This window comes from Macrobrachium nipponense, chromosome 33, assembly GCF_015104395.2.
Source record: "Macrobrachium nipponense isolate FS-2020 chromosome 33, ASM1510439v2, whole genome shotgun sequence".
Lineage (NCBI taxonomy): Eukaryota > Metazoa > Arthropoda > Malacostraca > Decapoda > Palaemonidae > Macrobrachium > Macrobrachium nipponense.
The window spans coordinates 34,524,722-34,531,615 of NC_087219.1; the positions used below are offsets into that span (position 1 = coordinate 34,524,722).

At 37.2% G+C, this 6,894-nt stretch overlaps 1 long non-coding RNA gene across 1 annotated transcript; it reads left to right on the top strand.

Moving 5' to 3' along the window:
* The first annotated feature begins 484 nt into the window (after window positions 1-484).
* On the top strand, window positions 485-6,888 carry LOC135202725 (uncharacterized). The gene is made up of 3 exons (XR_010311802.1): window positions 485-551; window positions 2,111-2,191; window positions 6,022-6,888. It is a non-coding gene; the product is annotated as an uncharacterized LOC135202725 (long non-coding RNA).
* The last annotated feature ends 6 nt before the right edge of the window (window positions 6,889-6,894 follow it).

Consider the following 6,894-nt stretch of genomic DNA (forward strand, 5'->3'; position numbering starts at 1 on the left):
TGTGTGTGTGTGTGTGTGTGTGTGTGTGTGTGTGTGTGTGTGTGTGTATGTATGTATATATATTCTGTTTCTGTTTCTTAGAAAACAGATTTAGAATTATTAATTCACAACCTCTCAAGTTTTGTAACTGACTCCACATTCGGAAAATCAGAGATTCTATAGTGCGTGATTTTTTTTTTTTTTTTTTTTACTTGACGGAAGAAAACAAAAGGTCTTTTCAAACTTGGAATTTCCTTGTTAAAACTTCACGAACTAGGTCCTCCAAACGACTAACTTTAATGACGATTGTATAAAAGAAAACCTAATGGTTTGGAAGGATATATAAACTTATTCATTCCCGGCGCCTTCAGTTTTGCAGTTGAATAATTTACAAACTCGGAAATGTTAAGGTACATGAAACTTTGATTTTTGATGGAAGAGAACGCAACCAACATTACCATGGATTCTTTGACACTGACAGGACAGATGTCAGCCATTTAAACGTCAAGGATTGTACTGTGAACCCGGCATGATGGATGTCTCTAGTTTTTCCAGATTTAATCGAAAATACGGTCAGTTAACCTTCTTATTATGCAAAATAATAATGGAACGATACTTGTGTTATAAACCGAGGCAATGAAGTTACCATAGACCATGTTTTTTTCATTGTTTTTCGTTTTTCAATAGGTAGACCCTTTAGCCGGCTCAGCATTGTATGTCCATACCTAGGTAGGTAGTAGTAGCCTGTTTAAATGAAGAAAATAAATAAATTGTTATTTTGTGTTGGGAATTGGTTTCCATCTAAGAGTTTTTCCAAACTTACTCTATGCTGCAAAAGGTATGAACATTTTGGTGTTATATCGGTTCAAGCAAATAGGGTAGGGTACCACTTATAAAAAATTTGATAATACTAGGTAGGTACGTATACCTTCAGATGTGCAGTTACGTTGGCAAATTGTTCAATTTTAGCCAAAATGTAAGCAAGTTCTTTTAAAATATTGTCTATATTCTTCTTATGTGCACTAATTTGAGGTAATTAATGCGGTATCATAGATACCTAGTCTAGAGGGTTACGTTATGTTAAATTTCCGAAATAATAGATTATCTACTTAAGCCTTTAATGTTTTACATACCTTAGGGATGGGTTACTCGTGAAAATCTTTGTGTATACGATTTCGCCATCGTTGAAAGGCGCCTTCGGCGAGCCGTTGGGAAAGGCGTCTTTTGTCAAAAGGCACCTTTGCGTAAGGCTTGTTTTGAGTATGCGGCCCCTGTATCCAAGCTTAGCCTAATGTTTGTAATATGAACATTATAAAGTTCACGAGTAACCCATCCCTAAGGTATGTAAAACATTAAAGGCTTAAGTAGATAATCTATTATTTCGGAAATTTAACATAACGTAACCCTCTAGACTAGTTTTACCAGTAGATACCCAAGAAGAAAAAATCTGACCCGTTCATTTTTATAAGATGAAATTTTGATGGGCAAAGGGAGCTGTGTATAAAGATTTTCGGCTATGGATTAGTACATTTGTTTAACTACAAGTAAATGAGTTTCCTGAAATTTTTGGAAACCAATTAACTAACCTGTCGCCTAGGGGCGTTTGTATGCTAGGCCTAAATGTGTAAAATTTTGCTTTGCTAATTTTACTTGGCTCACATTTTTTACCTTAGTTTTTCAGTATCTGGTAAAAATTTCTTTATGGAGATTAACTTAATGCGTATATAGTGACATTTTTATAAATGAAACAATTATGATTTTACAAAGATTGCTTAAATTATCAAAGGCACATCAATTTTGGTTTCCCTATTATCTGTGCAATGAGTGGTTAGAGAAGTGATTGTTGCTGTTAGAGTAAATATTTTTCATATTACTTCTACGTAATACAAAGAAATGAGGTGCTACTCGAACTCAGTGAATTATGATCTGTATTAATGTTAGGCAAATGACTAAGGAGGAAGTACACTAGCACGAAAGTTTTTGGTGAAAGGGCCAAAGGGATGCTATTAGCATAGAGGTGGAGGCAGTGCAATTAGGAAAGGCATATTTGACAGTTTGTGTATGACAATAATTGTAAGAAAATATATTACTGTATTTGAATGTACTAAAGCTATAATATTTTGTTTTACAGAGGCAAGATATGGCATATTCCTATCAGACCAGTCCAGGAGTGCCAGAAATAGAGGCAAAGACTTTGAAGAAGCAGCGAATGGTGAGTAAAGTAAAGAATTTTTTGAAACCACATTGTTTTTGTATGCTGTAATGCATTGTGGGTAATCTGATACCATTTAGATTAGTAGCATAGAGTACAGTGTACATGTTTGGTACCTTATTACATATTTTGAATCATTGTAATTAAAAGGTCAGTAGATCTAGGGTACTATTCCGCGGCGGCCTAGACTATGGCAGTTGCTGTTATTTAATGCAGTTTTACCTTCTGAACAAGAATTTTAAGTAATGGTAGATCGAGGGTATTTATCCGCGGCGGCCTAGACTATGGCAGTTGTAGTTTTTCTATGCAGTTTTACCTACTGAACAAAAATTTTAAGTAATATTTATTCGGACGACTGTAATTAACCCCCAGGGGCCAGTACTAAACACGGCGAAATACATTGGACACCCCAGTCCCTAGCGAATGTCGTATCCGCGGTTACGTTCCTTGCAGTCGGTGCGGACAGCTTCTGTAGAAATACCCCCCAATTCCTATACTCTTGTATTTTTCTAATATGTCCACCAGCGTGTGGTGTTGGCGTATGGTAACACTGCGTCCTGGGGTTTACATAGTTGCATTCAGCTTACATTCAACAATATTAATAACCTTATTTCAAATATTAACGGTGTAATTCGCATAATGTAAATTATTAGAACACTTTCAGTTGCAAATGTACACCCAGATATCCTTTTATTTACCTAAAACTTACACATAGCGTAACTATTTAAAGCCCGGGACGCAGTGTTACCATGCGAAACCACCACAGGCGGATGGACAGATGGAAAAAAAAAAAGTATAGTGGATGTCGTATCCGCAGTTACGTTCCTTGCAGTCCGTGCGGAACTTTTCTGTAGAATTACCAAAAGTTAAACGGGATTGTTGTAATGTTTTAATTTTTTAAAATATTTTGTTCAGATTGTCAGGTAATATAATGGTTTTTTCATTTGAATTTATGTATGCCAAAGAGACCTTTACCTTTGTTAGTTTACACTTGACAAAATATGCAAACTGATGTATTGGGAAAAATTTTAAAATTGTTTCTTGTTTCTGTATCATAGGTCGTGGGAGGTTGCCTCCTATATTGAGCGTAAAATCCCATACTCACGATCATTGGTGAGAGTGCATCTGCTTCAAAAATTCCTAACTGATGATCAGCTCTTGGAGAAGATTCCTGATTTAAGAATAAGACATTCCATACTGGTTATTCATTTTTTGGAGCTTTATAGAAATGTAACTTGGACAGTAAATTATCTTTGTCAACTTGCATCATGTAAATGTGCCTATTAGGATACACTCAGAAATTAAAGGAAATATTGTAAAAGTATGTTCAGTGTTTTTGTCAGGTAGTATTGTTTCTGTCATGATGCACATTAATTAAAAGTTTTGCTTGTCAGTCTGCAGTCAGTTTTTATAGAAAACTATCAAAAACATTTGCTCCAAGGTCAAAACTTCTAGATAAAACTGCCTTATCTATAGGCGACTTGTCTTAACCTCTCATATATTTTTCTCCACTAGTTAAACGACCCAGTGATCTTGCGTGGCTAAATTGGTTGTTGAAAGTTTATGGTTTGCAACAGATGCTTTGTGTGACACCCTTTTGCGGCGTTTTAGCATAGATTTTCCTGTCTTTATCAAGATATTCTATAATATGTCTAGCTACACCTATTTTTGTATTGTTTGTTTGTATGGTGCTTTTACGTTGCATGGAACCAGTGGTTATTCAGCAACGAGACCAACGGCTTTACGTGACTTCCGAACCACGTCGGGAGTGAACTCTTATCACCAGAAATACACATCTCTCACTCCTCAATGGAATGGCAGAATCGAACCCCCGACCACCGAGGTGGGACGCTAATACCATACCAACCACGCCGCTGAGGCGCTTATATTTGTATTGTAATATTTCTCCTCATATGTAAAGTTTTGGTACTGGTACTACCAACTTGCTTGCAGTGTCCTATGTCATTTATTATTCACCATGACCTTTATTATTCACCTCTTCCCATTGGTTAACTGTACTAGTCACCCTCAACATTTGACTATATTGATACTTAAACCACCTTCTTTTGTTATAAATTGTAATCTCTGAGATCTCCCTCTTGGTGAGTAGGCTTGCTACCTATGTTGTTTCTGTGGTAATAATGTGTCCACCCTGGGCTCCCTCATTTACTCAAGCCTCTTAGCCATTCAATCTCAACGGCAGTCCCCCAGTATCTTATTTAGGAAAAATTCTTATCATCAACCCGTGAGAATCTAGAAATAAAACTTTGTGGCCCAGCTGCACTATTTTTATAATATTCATTAAAGCTCCCCTGACCTTTCTGTGCATTCCTCATGTCATGCGCATTCCAGCTGTTAAAAAGACATTTATTGTATATATTGCTTGTTTGTGTGTGCTACCTAATGTTATTCCCATTTTTATTATTTCTGGAGCATATTATGGAGGAGTTATGAAGTTTCCATTTGACAACGTCTGAGAGAGAGAGAGAGAGAGAGAGAGAGAGGGGGTGGGGGGGGGGGGGTGGGGGGGGGGGGGGTTGAATTGCTGTATGGATGGTCTTAAGTCAGAACTCGTGATAGTCGGTGGTATCGGCAGCGATCTAGTGAAGGCGGTGAAATTCGTTTCAGTTGTGTGTTATTGATTTGTTGTTGATTATTCTTAAGTCTGATGTTAATTGATATAGAGCTGTGTTGTTGGATTGTTGTGCTTGTGAGTTTTTTGTTGGGTTATTGTGAGTTGTTATGGTTGAGAGTTGTTGTTGGGAGCTGTTGTGGTTTCTTGGTGTGGTTGCGAGTTGTTGAGGGTTGTTGTTGTTGCTGGGGGCTGTTGTGATTTCTTGAAGTTGTTAGTGGGTGTTTGTGTTGCATTTTTGTGTTGTTGGTTTTTTGTTGTTGTTAATTGTTTGTGCGTTGGTCTTTTGTTGTATTGCTGAGTTTTTGTTGTGTGAGAGGTTGTGGTTGTGTTCCTTGTTGTTGTGTGTGTTGTTGTTGTGGTCCTTGGTTGTTGTGTTGTTATTGGGTTATAGTCCTTGGTCGTTGTGTTGTTGTGTTATTGGGTTGTGGGTTGTGAATTTTTGTGTTGTTGTTGGTACTATCTCTTGACCTCGACCAGCGGACAGCACAGGATAGCCGGGAGTATCTGGAGTGTTGGTAAGTAAGTGTGTTTTGTGTTGTTTTTGTTGTTTTATTTTTGTTGCTATAGGTCAATTGTCCTGCGTATATTTGTTGTGTATAGAAGAAAGTGTGACTGAGGGTGGGTTCGGCAGCTGGATCGATTAGGTATATGTTGGGGGGGGATTCTGCAGCTTGTTTTTTCCTACTTGTTATTCCGCCACAATATCCTAATCAAGATGACAGTTTTTGATACATAGTAGAACTTGCCTTTACCTAGAGGTGTCTACCTTCAAAGCAATAGGTACTCTGTTCCCTTGAGCATCATTTTTACCATGGATTATGGTAGTTAACAAGAGTTTTATCTTTTTGAGCTTTGGAGAATGTCAAAACTTCATACCCACGGGGCTTGATTGAGTCCTGCTGTCAGTTGGATGGACTTTTCTTCTTTGTAGTTTGGGAAGTGTATCCTCCTCAATAGTTTTGGTAATTACGAAGTATAAGATTTGTTAATATTAGCTTTTCCGTATTGGGCCCCATCTTAACTATGGCAAAATTGCTCTTATCTTTGGGTCTTCTTAGGAGCACTACGTAAGTTTTGCTGTAGTTTTTTCGTCTGCTCCAAACATATACAATTGTACTGCTGTGTGGAGTTTTAAGGTATCCAAGTGAGAATTTGAAATGCTTTGAATATTACCCTATTTTTTCTCGCATTGCAGGTTGAATAAGGTTCTACTCATTTTGGTGCGAATTGCTCTATTTGCTGTGAAGGAATGCCACAGACGGTGAGTACAAAATGTGATTTACTTCTTTCACCATTATCAATACCTGTTATATAGATACAGGGTAACCTGATGATGTAGATTTGTACTTGAGGTTATATCTAAAAAAAATATTTTAACAACTATTAAAGTTGCACAATGTGCCCTTTTCATTGTCAAGAAAAGGGAGCTGTGACATTATTTGGTACTGTATACATAACATAGGCAATATCTTTGGTTGTCTCTAGTTGACTGATGACAAAAGAAGAAGAAGAAGAAGAAGAAGAAGAAGAAGAAGAAGAAGAAGTAGTAGTATTAGTAGTAGTAGTAGTATTGGGTAGGGTGATAAGGTTAATTGGAAAGGAAGGCTTGAAAGGTATATGAGGTCATGTACTATAGTTAGTGTGCAAGATAAACCCCGAGTTTCTCAGAAGAATATGAAAATGTTATTCAGATACTTATATTAATGATAAATGATAGTTGAGTACTTCATACATAGTGCATATGTACTTGCATGTTCACGGTTTATCAAGAAAAATAAGATTTTTTCAGTTGGGCTTTTTCTAGCCATTGTCTAGGGCGTCCGTGGCGATCCCTTTTCCAATATATTTCCTTTTAGTGGTCAAAAATTAAGTTGTTCTGGATGAAAGCTCCTTAACATTTTGTTCATCCACTTCATCCTCCTCCCTCTGAAGGGATGCCGAGAACTAGAGTACTGAATGTACTGTGTACTTTTGTCTAAGGTGAAACTTGTTGAATAGGTCTAAAGAGGGAAACAAAGGTTCCAGAAACATGACGCCGTAATATGTACCCTCTTTGGTGGTCTTCAGC